A 16,884-nucleotide genomic window follows, 5' to 3' on the forward strand; every position below is an offset into this window, starting at 1 on the left:
ACGATGGATGTTGTGGTCAGGATGGGACTAGGCACACACGCAGATTTCTGATGTAGCAAGATCTGAGATTTCGGCAAGCCACAGAGCATACGTTAACAGCGTGTCTAGAAGGTGGATGTAATGATGCTCATGCAAAGGAAGAAACAAAAATGGACTAGAATGCTAGGAATTTCTGATGTGACAGGATCCGGTGTATGGCAAGTCACAAAGCATACGTTCACTAAAAATCTAGAGGAGCAAGAGGGTTGAGAAGGTAATAAATGTCATGATTATGTATGAAATAAATGGATCTTTGGCTTTGAACTTGTATAGGTTAATAGATGGACCGGACCATGACAAAACTGGGCTAGGCTAAATGGTTGGAAAAGGTCAAGAGGAAAGGTTAGGGGGTAACTTAAAAGATCAGAACTTCAAAGGCTTGGGAGCTCCTTCCCTCTCCTTCACTCTCTTCCTCACTATCTTGGATGTGGAGAGGCTTAAGGTGTTTGTTGTTGTTTAAAATGAGAGGAGGAGAGGGCTATTTATATGTAACGCCCCGACTTTTTAGGACCCGAGTATATGACTCGTGTCCCAAAAACCCGAGTGTTAGATTTAAAGGATGGTCAAATTCGAGTGTACTTTTTTTTTTCCTTCATCAGAGTAAGCAAATGAGCGTAGTGTGGACAAATCGACATAAAGAAAAATTTCATTATCATTCAAATTTACAAGAAGCTACCCATAATGACTTATACAAACCAATGTCCCTGAATTTAACAAGTACAAGATTTACAAGAATTTACTACATGAAGAATAGTGGAAAGCATATAAATATAAGCCGCAAGATCACGCAGCTCCTCCAGGTAAATACAGTCATGCATCCTTGGCGATCGTACCCCGCTCCTCATCAAGTCTGAACAAGCATATTACTTAAGCTACCTGTATTACCTGTACGGTTGTATATTTGATGGATGAGTGGTCAACTCAGTGTGAATTTTCCTCAAGATTACATACCGCCGCATTATGTAAGAAATAGTATAAAACATCCAGATAACCAAAATAGAGTAAATGCAGTCTTATTAGGTGCATGGATGCATGAACGCAATCATCGACCCGGGTAAACCATCCGGACGGTCGGTGCCCCAGGAAAAACATCCAGACAGGCAATGGGGTCGTCACCCAAGGATGTGACTAGTCATCAGCGCAACACGCGGCGTAATCGTATGGGCATGAAAAACTAAGTCATCATCATAAATTGATCGACTGGTCATTAGCGCAACACGCGGCGTAATCGTATGGGCATAATGATCCAAGCCATCGTAGTATGCTATGCGTGCATGATTTGCCAGCTCGTTATTAGTCCAATTGCAATCAGCCATTTTTTAATAAGCTCACGGTCACTACGGGGAGCACAGGGCCCAACGTAGGCCGACGGCTCGGGCATAGTATCCCATGACTACCATCCCTGGCCCATGAGGCTACCATCTTGGGATGTTTAATGAAAACCTGTCGACTAGTGGCCAATCATATTATAGTATATGGGGCTTACCATCGAATGGTTGCACAGTATAAAACATCGAACTCATATAGGAAAAATATCAGAACAAAGCCACATAGGGCGATATCAAACAAGCCACATAGGGCAATTATCAAAATAGGCCTCATAGGACGAGTATCAAAACCATATGATAAAAGGCCATCATTGAAAACTATTGGAACAAAGCCACATAGGGTGATATCAAACAAGCCACATAGGGCAATAATCAAAATAAGCCTCATAGGGCGAGTATCAAAACCATGTGATAAAAGACCATCCTTGAAAACTATTGGACACAACAACCCTGGATGGTAGGCCCACATTAATGATCCATTTAGACCACCACTCAATAACCACTAAGTCGAAGGTCCATTTTAATCACAACCAGTCGAGTTACATCCCAAGTATGGGTGTACATTTATAGGTGGGGGTTTCCCACTAATGTACCAGTTTAAAGTCCATAAGCAATACACAAATAATCCACAAGCATGAGCAAATATACAGGATGAACATTAAGCAGGCAATATAGCAATTCAATTCCCACCAGCTAGCACATGTGATTATAAGAGAGAGATATCAATTATAATTTTTAATAAAAACTATAACTTAAGCTAATGAGAAGATGAAAAGCTCAAGGGGAAGAATCATCACCTTATACTTGGAATTGCCTACTAGTGTCGCTAAGTGCTTGCGCCCTTAGAATTGAATCCTACCACAGATCATGAGCTTATATCATTAGATCCAAGTTCCACGCACTACCTAAGTTTAAAATCATATCCAAGGGTTTGAGTTATCTATCTTAGGGTTTTAATGTGGAATTAGGGTTTTCATCCTAGAGTTTAGTTAAACACTTAGATCCTAAGACTTGAATCCTGGATTATTATTATTATTATTATTATTATTGTACAGTGACCAATTAATGTTCATAATAGGAGTATAACTCCATCCATATTAGTAATGATGGTTCATAAGTTGATATTTAGACCTACCAACAATATCTGATATTCCTATAATGACTAATAGTCGATAGGCTGATACAAGTAATAACAATAATATGATAAGGACTAATACTATCAATTATGTTAACAAGGATTATACTAACCCTATAAGGAAAGTGACAATAATTTCTAATGAATATAGCAAGAGCTATCTTTAATCAATCTAGCTGTGATAAAAATCCTATGGTCTAACATAATGGAAAATAAAATACTTCTATTTGGTAATTACAACTTTGTTCATTATAACTAGTTTCAACATAAAAACCTACTAATGACAACATAATATTAATAATGATATTTGTTAATATCGAGCATCCATGATAACTAATACTAACAAAATTATCCCACCAATGGTTAACCATAACTAGCTGGGCTTTTAGGGATCCCATGAATACGATCATTTGGGCCTGCATTAGGGTGACCAGGCCCACCAGATTTTGTCCAACGAGTGGCCCAGATTGGGCCCAAAATTTATGACCATGGATGGCCCAAAAATGGGGCTGAACTGGGCCTGTTTTGGCCCAAATACTGGGTCTGATCATAAGCCAAGTGGGGCTGGCCCACCTGAACTTCAAATGTGGCCCACTGCATATGTGGTGAGGCCCATGTGTATTTTGATCTTAGGTGCGGCCCATAGAGGTTTCAAAATCTTGGAGTTGGGCTGGATTTAGCCCACTTCATGCAACAATCTAAAGGTTGTTTTCACGGCCCAGCTAAAGGTCTTGTTTTCACCTCCCACATACGGCCCTCCAAGAGCCCGTTTTCAGCTAGGATTAGGACCCATCTGCTGGGACTTTTGCAGCCCAAAACGGAACTGGTGAAAGCCTATTCCTCGACCCAGTAGACGTTCATTTCCAGCCCTGGTAACTACCCATATTTCAGCCGTTACATGGCCTAGTTCTGGCCTGTGTTTTAACCATCACACGACCTGATTTAAAGAGCCAAACGGCTATGAAGCAAACGGATTAATGGAGCTGGGTTTCTGGTGTTACCTGGGCTCCCCAACTCGACCGAGTTTTGAGCTAACTCAGGCTGCTGATGTGGTGCGGCACCAACCCGAACCTGACATCGGTCCTCTTTCTTTCTCCTTCCATTTCTTTCCTTTCTTTCTTTCTTTCTTCCTCCACTACTACCAAGGGCTCTTTGAATATCAGGGATTCAAAATCGACTCAGCTTAAGCCGAGTCAGACTCAAGACAGACCCACCCAACCAGATTTAACACGTTTTTTATGAAGTCATTGCCTCCAACATGCTGATATGATCTTTATGGAATTAATTAATAGGAATCAAACACCATTAAATGAGCTATGGAATAGACGCCTTGGATGAGTGACTGATGATCGGGTTGGGCTCAACGACTGGTGCAGCTTGGCGAGGAAGAAGATGTAAGCGTTAATGGCAGATTGCAGACGGGGGTTTATTTCTTCGAACTGATTGTTGTAGGTGGTGTGTATGAGCTAAGAGGAGCTTGGAGACATAGATTTTTGAAGCTTCAGGGAGGTTTGGTGGGTGGTTTTGAAGGAGGAAGGAAATGGCTATTTTTGAGTTGAGGCAAGGGAGTGGGAGAGAGACCCGTTGCAAATCCCATCTCTTGGACTTAAATCGTGCCCTGAACTCCCTCAGGACCGTCGGATGAGGCTGGAAGGCCGGGATTAAATCCCGCTATCCGGTTTTTCTGGAAAATAGTTGGCGGAAAGGAGGTTTTTGGCGTCGGTTTTCCACATAAAACCTTAGCCCACGTGAGCAACAACGGATGGCTAGGATCCGTCTGGTAACGGAGGGCTGAGATGGCGCAGGAGCAACTCACGCGGATCGCTGAGCTGGCTGGGAGAGCAATTTCCTCTTTTGGAAATGGTGTGTTTGTAGGACCGGATTACAACTAGGATCGTGTGTCCGCACATGCATGGAAATTAGTTTTGACGGTTGAGTTTCGGTCAGGACTGAAGGATGCACGACGGTTCAGATCATCCATGACAATGATCATGGTGGGCCATAGGTCAAAGAAAACGGACGCTCATCCGCTGTTGGAAGTGAAGAGAGAGAGAGAGAGAGAGAGAGAGAGATTCTCTCCATTTTCAGAAAACGCGGGTCAGCGCTGGCTGACCAGGTTGGCATGCTCGGTGCACGGCGGTTGCATCCCACGTGGTACACATGCCACACCAGTATGGGGTCTACCGTGATGATTGTGGAAAATCTACTCCGTCCATTCCATTTGGGAGTCCCCAGGCAGGGCCCGAGATCAAAGATCAGGCCGTTGAATGTCCAGGTGGGGCCCACAACTTGATTTATAGTCCTAATGGTGGTTTCCCATCAATCTAGTGGTCGGATGATTCCGAAATTGGACGTCAATGGTTAAAAGGTCCTAATGGTCCATTTGTAAAGCTTTCATCACATATTACTAACCAATACTAATGTTAATATAGACTTCATTACTTTTGTATATTACTTATAATTAAAATAATTAAAATCTCATACACATATATACATATAATTTCTAATATTAACATGCTACTATTTACATGCTATTAATCACATATTTATTAATATATAATTCCCAATATACAATATCCTATTACACATGTATATGGATTGAAAATTGTACAATATCTCTTTTAAAATCTCATTGTTAAATAATATACCATCTTATTAAAATATCTTACAATTTTTGTATAAAATATTTAATACTACATTGATATTTATAATTCAATTATACATCGTAAAATTATTATCCATCATGGTTAGTTAATATAATATTATTTTCATAATACTTTATGTACATTAAATATATAGGTGCAGACTATTTTTCAACGGTCAGATTTAAACTAGGATGAACGTAAGTGCTTACTTAGGTCTGGCTTGTATTTATGCTAAGCTTGGTTATATGGTAACACCCGAGTACTGGAAAGTACGGGGTATTACATTATAGCCTTCTCCAATGGCATTGTGGTAATTATAAGATTTAGGAGGGGTAAAAGTTGAGGTAGCAAGTGGTGATTGGTTGAGGAGAGAGATACGCCATGTGGCGCGCTCTCATTGGCTCTCAAGCTTGGTAAAATGGTAAATAGGATCGAATGGGAGGGTAATTCCTTGAGAAAATTGACTTTTGGACGTTGTGCCAGCTGCTGCTCGGAAGACACACATGTTCGGTGAGCGGGTGTAATCGGAGTACCGCCGGCCTTCGTGTGGCGCGCTAGTTTGTCCAGTGGTCCTTTTTTCAGGTTTTTGGCTCGGCCAGGTGTATTTTTAGGCTGTCTTAGCTCAAATGAGTCATAGATTTGGGATTTTGGGCTTTGTTTGGGAGGTTCTAGTAGCTTAGATTAGGGTTTCGGGTTTGGGTAGGGTTTCATATTAGGGTTTCGGGTTCGGATATGGTTTGGATTAGGGTTTTGGGTTCAGGTTGTTTGATCATGGTTTGGATTTTCCTTGTCTCTTTAAGATGATAGCCTGAGTAGGGTGTCTACAGATGCCCCTCTTTGGCCGATGTTGCGAGCAACTGAGCGCCAAAACGAGTGGACACCCCACCCTTACGGTCAGAAAAGATAGTGATTCGAATCTGTTGCCTGTCATTGTATCATTGTTAGCTGATTGTTTGGAAAAGAGACGACTTGCACATATCATTAGGGCTGAGGAAAATGTTGTGATTGTCCCTGCACGTTGGTGCGGCATTACGAGTCACCAATCACAACCCTTTCACGTCAGATTGTTAATAGCATTGGAGGGTAAGTCTGAAAGAAGGGCCTCTATGAGTTGGTGCGGCTTTACGAGTATTCCTGTACTGTTTGGTCTGTCGTTCCTTTACTACTAATCACCCTATGAGTATTCGATCCATTTGATCATCAAAGTGGTTAGCTGCCCTGTGTGTTGGTGCGGCCTTACGGGAAACTCACTATTCCGACTTAGACTTGATCAAATTTTGCGAACGTCCTAGACTAGGTATGTGTAGATAATCTTCTGATCCTAATACTTTGGTTACAATGGATTGTTGTCACTTTGAGTTTGATTATTCTTTCCAGAGATAGATCCACTCATTTCTACTTGTACGACTGTCCAGATATAGGGATCGGGCTAATCGTGCTTGTATCATGTATGGATTCGATCATCCTTCAGGGGAAATCAGAAGAGATCGAATCTTATTTAGCTGTTTGCACTGACCGTAACTGGAGAATATGGAAAATTCCTTAGTGTACTGCGCACCGCGTACAGTTTTGTTTTTTTAAGCTATTCCCTTTGGAACTAGACTCCTTGGGGATTTTATTTGAAAATATTTTTAGATTTTTCAGAAAATATCCGTTTGATCTCGTGGGTGGAGCGTCATCGTTCAATTTTTATTTATAAAGAAATCAGGTGGCTTCCACTAATGAATTAATGGGGCTAATTGTTTGAAATATTTTTGGGTTTTTCTTGAAAGATTCGTCCGATCTCAAAGATGGTTGTGATCGTCCAGTTTTTATAGTATGGGGGATGACCTCCACTAATAAGTTAATGGGGTATTTTACTACCATTTATTTGCATTTTTCTTCTTTTTGTGCATTTTCCAGCAATTTTTAAGATATGCTTTGTTGAGATTCTCACTTTCTCATGAAAAAATGAATTTAGAGATTTTGAAAAAAATCTTTGCCTTTTACTTTTTTCCTTTTTTTATTTTTCCTTTGGGGCTTTATCCAGTGGATAGAGAGATGATCTGAACGTACCATCATGGCATGGGGGGGCTGGCTCGTTGTGGCATGCGAATTTGGTCAAAGGCGTCAGTGGGACTGTCACCGCCGGTCTAACGCTTGGTCCAGTGGTCCGAGCCGTGCATTGGTCTGAACAATGAGGCTTCTCCCTCTATTTGAAACCGACCCTTGGACATCCATGGACTCCATTGTGGTCCCTGAAAGCTTCTTGGTGGTGGTTTTCTTGATTTTTTTTTCTTATATTTTCTTCCCTTCTCACATTTTCAGGTGACTTGATCATGTATTTGAAGCTTGAAGATTTTTTGTTGAATTTTTGGGAGAAGATCTTGGTGGTCTTGGACTTCTCTTTTGGACCATGGGAGGTCATGATCGGGACCATTGGACATTGTCGCCATATCTCAACCGTTGGATCTTGCTAGATTATTTATTTATTTTTTAAAATTTTGGGCCATAGAGTTGGCTAGATTTTTCTATTTTTTGTTGGTGTTTTATATTTATTTTTTTGTTAGAGTGGGGCGTGATAAGAAAGGGAGCCCCACTCTTTTATTCGGTTTTCATTATTTATTTCTTTATTTTTATTATATATTTTTTTGTGAGATGATCTGGACCGTAGGATGGATGATTTAGGGCTCACTTGAGCACTTGGATGCCATTTGTGGTACATCTCATGTAATTTATTTGATTTGATGTATGGATGCCTTTCCTTAAGTGGGCCCCAAATCGTGATTCCGACTTGGCCAAGTTGAGGTGGACCTTGATTTGGAGATATGGTCCTTGGATGTGATTTCATGGATTCTATGGGAAGTGGGCCTTTGGAATGGGTTTTGTGAAAATGGGCCTTTGGAGTGGGCCTTGAGAATGGGCTTTGGAGAATGGGCCTTTGGAATGGGTTTCGTGAAAATGGGCTTGGGCCTTAGAAGTGGGCGTGAGCTTTGGAGGCATGGGCCTTGAAAGTGGGCTTGCATCTTGGATGCATGGGCCTTGAAAATGGGCTTTTGACCGTTGACTTGCCCCTTTTTCCCTTTGACTTTAACTTGGACTCTTGACTTTTGACCATTGACTTATGCTTTTTGACTTGGGCCTTTTGACCTTGTGGTGAGAAGGATACTTACCTGTAAACCTTGTTTGTGCAACATGCCTTGCCGTGGTAGGAATGTGGCCGACCCTTCTCGTTAATCGGTCGATCCTTGCTATGTACCTCGAGAGGGCCGACACCTCTCTGATGTGACTTGGGAAGGTGGCGCTCCTGCGATCCTGAGGGGACGCAGGGTTAGGACACATTGGCCTGATTGGTTTCATGATCCGCAGCCTCTGTTCTTTAAAGTGTTGGAGTGCACTCCGTTTGCCAGCCTATTTCAGGTTCGTCTAAGCAAGACGAACATGTCCCTTTTATCTGCCTTGACCAAGCGATGGCACGCCGAGACCTAGGGGTGCACATTGAACCGGTAAAACCGTGGAACCGGACCGGAACTGACCAAATGGTTCGATTTGGTCTAGTTCTAGAGTGCATCAGTTCCGATTCCGGTTCCAAAAAATCAAAGAATCGATTACATCGGTTCAGATCTCGGTTTGGGGAAATGTAGAACCGAACAGAACCGTGAACCGATCTGTAGAACCGAACCATGGATCCGAACCGTGGAACCGAACTTGGAACCAAACTTGGAACCGAACTAGGAACCCTTTGATTGTTTCCATATTTGACTCATGATTTATGGTTTACAATGCACCATTTGATTGTTTCCATAAATGTATTTTAGTATACCTTATACAACATCTAAACCATTCATCAAATGGATCACAACACGAATGGACATGGGCAAGATTATAAAATAAAACATGTAATTGGGCTTGGATTATAAAAAGCCTAGAACTGTGGAACCGATCCAGAACCGAACTGGTTTTAATGGTCCGGTTCCGATTCGGTTATTGGGTGATTATGGTTCGGTTCCAGTTCCAAATATCCTAGAACCGTTGGAAACGATTTGGTTCCAGTTTCACCCTAGAACTAGACCAAATGTAAGACCCGTATCCTAGTCTGTACTGTTCCGTCGAATCCCGCGATCCTTCCCGTCGAATTCCGGTAATCTGCGATCGGTAATCAACGTTTGCGATCGACCCTAAGTCATATGTTGTAGATTTGAGTCGGCTTAATTCGAGACTTGTACCATTGCGACTGCACCGTCGCCGTGGTTCCAACGCCGCGACTCGTTCACTGATCCGATACCTTGTCAGGAAGATGTGAGCTGGCGTTTATTTCGAAGAAAACGCCGCGCGTTTGTAATCCCAAGAGAATTTCTACAATATGTCAAATCAATCCCATCAATCAATCCCATCCATCACCTCTTGTTAAGTATAAAGTAACCCATGCTTTCTCTCTCCAAAGTCAACCCTTTCTCACCCTCTCTCTTACACACCTATGCTAGTCAAGTACACCATCACCTCACCCATCACTCACATCCATCACTCTCTCTCTTTACATCCCATCTCCATTTCTCTCTTTCTCTCATTTCTCAACTCAATCCCAAGCAAACAAGAGAGCTCACGTCCAAGCTTCTCCATGTGAGAGAAATGTGATTTTGGTGGCCCACTTTCCCATCCCAAAATCCCTCATCCTAGCCATTCATTTTCCATCTTCCACCATCAAAGTGAAGCTTAAGGAGATTGGCATTCCAACGGACTGAGAAGATCGACCGGTGGGTGCTTATTAGACTAGATTTTTCATGTTCTATGATGGGCTAAGTGAGGCCTACCGAATCAATGGTATGGATCTCACTTTGGACTATTAGGTGTGGCCGATGGCCCACCTTGATGCTCATGATCATTTCATGATGGGGCCATTCTCCATGGACCCCATCATGATGTTTATTTTCCTTACATACATAGGGTCATTTAGACCGTCTATTTTAGTGGAGAAGGGATCTCCACCGTTGGATTTCAATTTAATGGGCCCACATGCAATGGGACCCACTTGATGTACGATTGGATGCTTGAAACGGAGGGCCCATAGTGCCGGGGTCCCTCCATCACACGTGTCCCACTCTCTTTTTCACTCTCTCCCTCTCTTGTTATGTATGTATTTTATGTATGATGGAATGGCCATATGGCCCACCCGAATGGGCCCCACCATGAAGCATGGTTTGGACCCAATCCATTTGTGGGTGAGGTTCATCTTGCATGTGTATGTGATCCACACCACCCCACCATGTGATGGCCCGCCTAAGCAGGGCCCACCCCAATGCACGTGTTATGTCCAGACGTCCAGGGACGTCCCTGGACGTTAATTGAAAACACAAATATGAACTTGATTCATAAGTTTTGGAAGGGGTTTGTCCATGTAGGCCCCACCTTGATGTTTATCTGTCATCCAAGCCGTTCATATGGTGGGCCCTTAGGGCAGCGGGCCGACCTCCAAATTTCAGCCTCACCCAAAGCTCAGGTGGCCCACATCATAGGAAACAATGCGGATTGAACGACTACCTTTGGAGCGTCCAGAAGTTTTGGTTCAATGTGAAATTTGTTTTTACTCTTCGTCCAGGTCTATGTGACCATATGGACAGGTTAGATGGTGAACAAACATTACGGTGGGCCCCACGTGGGACGCACAATGATGGGTGTGTTTTATTGGTACCGTCCACAGGCAGTGGGCGGTTGGAGCCCACAGTGATGTATGTGTTTCATGGGCACCGTCCACTGACGCTGGACGGTGGCACCCACCATGATCTATATGTTCTATCTGCACCGTCCACCCTGGACGGTGGGACCCACCCCTACAGCTGCTCCGTGTGTGTGCCTGCGTGTGTGTGTGTGTGTGTGTGTGTGTGTGTGTGTGTGTGTATTACATTGTATATATATTATATTTTTAATATACCTGATAGTAAGCCTTCATGTGGACCCCCATAATGATGCATGTGCTGCATCCAAGCTGTCCAATCATTTTGAAAGCCCCTTTTAAGGCTTGAGACTAAAAATAAGATAGATCTGTAGTTCAAATGGACCCCACCTTGACATATGTTTGGGGCCCATCTTGATTTACTTATAGCCGTCCATTGAGGCTCACCTTGGTAAATATCTAGGGCCCATATAATGAGGCCCATTTGGTATGCATAAGGCCCATGTGATTAGGCCATCTTGATGTATTTGTGGCCCATATTTATGGCCCGTTGTTAAGGCCCATCTTGATGTGTACAAGGCCGTTGTTGAGGACCACTTTGATGTACATAAGGCCCATGTTACAAGGCCCATTGTGATGTTTTCAAAGGCCCATGGGATATGGCCCATTGCAATGTACATAAGGCCCGTTGGTGGGGGCCCATTAATGCGGCCCATTTGATGAACGTAAGGCCCATGTGATACGACCCATTTGATGTATCTAAGGCCCATGGGTCGAGGCCCAACGGGATGTCCTTAGGGTCCATTGCAATGTGTGATTCCCCCTTGGTTTATGAAATGATGTTTTATGGCGGGCCATGCCTAGGGAACAATGTTGGTTTGATGTCCACAATTGTAAGAATAATGTTGGTTAAATGTCCGCATTATGACTCTCCTTAGGGCCCATTAATAGGCCCATACTTGTTGATAGTTCATTACTTTATAACATGCTTAGTGCACTTCCATGATTCATGCCCATACGCATCATATGTATGCTTGAGATGAGGAATGTTTGATCATAGTATAAGCTGTTGGGCTGAGACATTTACGGGACTCCTTATGAGATGAAGTGCCCCACATGAGCGCGTAGTACGCGCGAGATTGCTGCATGACTGACGGTGTGACTCATGCATTTCGCATTGTGTGTCGTGATTCACTGCACGCCCTAGCGACATCAGGGCCGTGGCTCTACAGACACATCGTGGATGGCCGTATCAGATACCGAAAATGCTTAGTTCTAGCACTGTGGGCACTTAAGATGTCCTTGGGTGAAAGTCCCAGAACCTTTTTGGTACCAGGAGATGCTCCAACGTCTAGACCGAGTGGATACACGAGCGCTCGAGTGCCGAATACTAGTAGGCCGCGTCTCCCACTGTGTCGTGGTCGGTTGGAAGGGGGTGTGGCCTTATCCGCCCGAGTGAGGGGGCTATAAGCTAGGCTGAGTTTGACCAGCTCGCAAATGAGTCCGCTATCGACGAGCCGGGTAGGTATTGGTAGACTACTGGTCAGGCGGATAGTGTGGTCTCTTCCACTTGCTTGACTGTGCAGCTAGGGAGGAGGCAGTCAGTGTGAGGTGTATTAGACCCCGATGATATCCAGAGAGGAACTGTATTGATATGGGTACTTGATGAGTACTGGCACGCTTGTTTTGCATCTCGCATATGACATTTGGCTACATAGGCCTTGCATCGCATGGCCTTGGTATGGCCGATAGCATTCATGCCTTGCATCACATAGCTTTGATATAAATGATAGCATTCATGGACTTACCGCATATTTTCGCATTACTCTGATATTATACACTTGGCACTCGCCTTACACACACTTTCACCACCCTCTAAGCTTTCTATAAGCTTATGCACGATAGATGCGTGCAGGTGGAGTTAGGTTGCAGCAGCGTTGAGCTTGGAACGTGCAGCCAAGCTTCTGGAGTTTCTTTTACTTTCATTATATTGTATTTCCCTTTCCTACGCATTGTACTTAAAGTTTTCAATATAGTGGATATATGGTGTTGTTGTTTTGTGACTTGGTTATGCTTGTGGCTATGCTCTATTACAAAAAAAATTCATACTGAAAATCCTCCTTGTAGGATCCCAGGATCGGAATCTCGCGTATGAGCGCTGGGAGCCGAGAATGGGGTACTACGGAGGCTGTTGGCGTCGGATTCGGCGATCAGGAATTTTGTGAGCCCGGTTTTTGAGTTTGGGGCGTGACACCAAACCAACCCGCGTGCACCCCTACCGAGACCCATACCTTCCATTTGCCCTTTAGGGAGTGGAGAATCACTCCTTATGACATATATATACAGTTAGGTCTTCGATATGACAAAGGATCTGTTCCTTTTGAGGAGGATCTTCCAGTACCTTCTGATGGTGACTGGATGGAGTTGATGGGGATGATGCCGAATGCTTCATATTTTTCCAGCCATCGATTCAGACTGCTTTGGCTGTCCTCGAACTTTGCTAGGCACATCCTCGAGACTGAGGCCGCGAATGTCGTGAAAGCTCGTGCTCTGATTTTATACACTATGGGGGCGACGATTTTCTATCACGGGAACGAGCTGGTGATTTCCCGTCTGTTATCACTTGTGGTCGATATCACCTTTCCCACGCCGTACAATTGGAATGTAGCCCTCCTTGCCTGTTTGTATGAGGGGCTGGATAAAGCCAGCCGTTGCGTTAGCCGATCCTTGACTGATTTTTATCCGGTCATCGATGTACTTTTTAGATCTCCCTTCTGCATTATTCTTCCCGAGGATGGTATGTTGTACCTTTTCTGATTGCGGCCTTGTGCAGGTTTGTTTTTTGATCATTTTCCCCCACCTAGTGCCCACTCTGATTGATCATTCACCTCTTTTTCCACACGTGATACAACCGCAGCCGTATGCGTATGTTTTCTGATCTCACCTGGAGGTTGAATGTCGATGCCCTTGTTCCTGATGATGTGAGTGATTATCTTGCCCTATGTTGCCAATGTGTTATCTGCTTTCTGCTTATCTTTCTGCCCCTGATCTTTCTCTTTTCCTGCAGTTTCGAACCAGGCCGTACCTCCGGTCGAATGCTGCATCCCTGCTGCTCAGGAGGCTTTTCAAGCCTCACGACGACGCTGTATCCTGGAAGATCCTTGTGTGACGAAGTCGTATCTCGGAGAGAGGCTTTTCTGGCAGCTGATTGGTAGTCCACTAGTTCCACTTAGTCTACCGTCTGGTCCATTTGATTGGAGATCGATGCTCGAGTGGGAGTTGGTTGCTGCTTTAGAGAGCTTTGATGCCAGTGCCTTTATTGATCCGGTGAGAGGGTTGGTGGAGCATCATCCTCCATTTATGATGGTGAGGGCTCATTTATGGATGAATTGATGGAGGTGGATAGTGGTGTAGTGAAACTTAGGAATTGAGTGAGGCAACGTAGGAATTCAACGAGATAACCTAGGAATTGAGTGAGGGAAGGTAGAAATTGAACAAGGCAACTTAGGATTTGAGCGGGGAAAGCTAGAAATTGAGTGAGGGAACCTAGAAATTAAGCGAGGGAACCTAGAAATTGGAGCGAGGCAACCTAGGAATTGAGCGAGGGAACCTACAAATTGAGCAAGGTAACGTAGAAATTGGAGTGAGGCAACCTACGAATTGAGCGAAGGAACCTAGAATTAAGCGAGGGAACCTACAAATTGAGCAAGGCAACGTAGAAATTGGAGCGAGGCAAACTACGAATTGAGTGGCGAGGAAACCTAAGATTTGAGCCAGGCAACCTAGGAATTGAGCGAGCGAAGTTAGAAATTAAGCGAGAAAAACTAGAATTTGAGCGAGGGAACCTAGAAATTTAGCAAGGCAACTTATAAATTGAGCGAGGTAACCTAGGAATTGAGTGAGGCAACGTAGGAATTCGGTGAGGCAACCAAGGGAACCTAGGAATTGACGAGAAAAGCTACAAATTAAGTGAGGAAACTTAGAAATTGAGCGAGGCAACTCATCAATTGAGCGAGGCAACCTAAGAATTAAGCGAGGAAAGCTAGAAATTGAGCGAGAAAACCTAGGAATTGAGCGAGCAGGACAACCTAGGAATTGAGCAAGGGAACCTAGAAATTGAGTGAGGGAACCTAGAAATTCAGCAAGGAAATGTACGATTTAAGCGAGGCAACCAAGGAATTGAGCGAGGGAAGCTAGAATTTGAGCGAGGGAACTTAGAAATTCAGCGAGGCAACCTGTGAATTGAGCGATGCAACCTAGGAATTGAGTGAGGCAACGTGGAAATTTAGCGAGGAAACTTAGGAATTGAGCTAGGGAAGTTAGAGGAAGCTAGAAATTAAGTGAGGGAGGCTTGAAATTGAGAGAAGGAACCTAGAAATTCAGTGAGGCAACCTATAAATTAAGCGAGGCAACCTAGGAATTGAGCGAGGCAACGTGGAAATTCAGCAAGGCAACGTAAGAATTGAGCGAGGGAACCTAGAAATTGAGCGAGGCAACGTACAAATTCAACGAGGCAACCAACGGATTGAGCGCGAATTAAATCTCATAGATAGAGGAATAGATAGAACAGAGAAGATCTCTATATCTTTTCTCATAGATATAATATAGAAGAGAGATCCCTCTCATTTTTTTATTAGGAGAGATCTCTCTTCTCCGAGGGCTTAGGATTCAACGATTTTTAAGAGCAATACAGAGAAAAGAAGCGTTGAGATAATACCTTTCATCCTAATCTCATCTACTTGAAAAGGGGGCCCTCTTGATCACCTGAAGAGATTTGTAGGCAAAATTAGCATAATTATGACTGCGAGGATTGAGCTGCTAAATGAGATTATCCTTATTCCTCGGCTGGGGTTCTGGAAGATAAAATTTATGCAGTAAAAAAAAGTCTTTTGAATTGAGCGAGAGAAGCTAGAAATTGAGCGAGGGAACCTAGGAGTTGAGCAAGGCAACGTAAAAATTCAACGAGGCAACCGAGAAATTGAGCAAGGGAAACATGAATTTGAGTGAGGCAAGCTTGAAATTGGGTGAGGCTAACATGAATTAGAATGAACTTTAAATGTAATTGACCTAGCCTAACAATTTGCTCTTTGGTGAATTTGACCGAGTAGTTAATGAAATTGACAGAGATTTACATGAAATTCTCTTCGGTGAATTTGACCGAGCAATTAATGAAATTGACCGAGCGGTTCATAAAATTTTTCGTTACATTACATGAATCCGTGAAAGTTTCCCATCATATTTTTATGATATCTTCGTCAAATTTATGAATTACTCGGGAAGTTTCACCAATCATGAACCGAGAAGTAGCTCAAATGGACCAAAACCTCTTACAATTTAGATTTATAGTTTGCTTAGTACGCACTTATAGTGCTGAGTTAACTAAGTTGGGCACACCCAGATCCATAGCTTAATTGGCAGACTGAGTGGAGATACCTCATGCCAACACTGAGGTCTTGGTATCGATCCCTAGTGGGGGTGGCTAACATGGAGTGTGTGTATTGACATGAGTGTGTACTAACAAGCTAACCCAAAGGAAAAAAAAAATAGTAAAATAAAAAAAATAATATTGAGTTGGGCTCGCCTTGAATGTATGTGGACTATCCACAACGTTCATCCGTTTTTCCATCTAAAGTAAGGTTTCCAGCCCAAAATGGTGGCATATGGAAATATCAAGTGGATCACACCACAGGAAATAGTGGTTCCACCATAGAAACCGTGTTATGCCCCCACAATGATGTTTTACTTGTACTTTATCATGTTCATAGGATGATTTTTGCATAGATGAACCGAAAACCAAGATGCGAACTTCATCCAACAGTTCAATGCCCCACAAAAAATTTACACCGTTTAGGTAAATGTACATTATACCTGTAGTGCGTACTTTCTTCCGTGGTGAGACCATTTTTCAGAAAAAACAAGAAAATGCTGATGAGTAGAGAGGGTGGGATCCAGCTGGGGCGATCCAAGCAACAGATGTAGAGGTGGAGTTTTCCTCATGTTTTTCTTTTTTCGATAATGGAGCTAGGGAAGGGAGGGAGAGGAAACGACGCAGCGGTAAAAAGGAGGGGTAGTTTCGTCCTCAAATTC

The sequence above is a fragment of the Magnolia sinica genome, chromosome 2, assembly GCF_029962835.1.
Source record: "Magnolia sinica isolate HGM2019 chromosome 2, MsV1, whole genome shotgun sequence".
Taxonomy (NCBI): domain Eukaryota; kingdom Viridiplantae; phylum Streptophyta; class Magnoliopsida; order Magnoliales; family Magnoliaceae; genus Magnolia; species Magnolia sinica.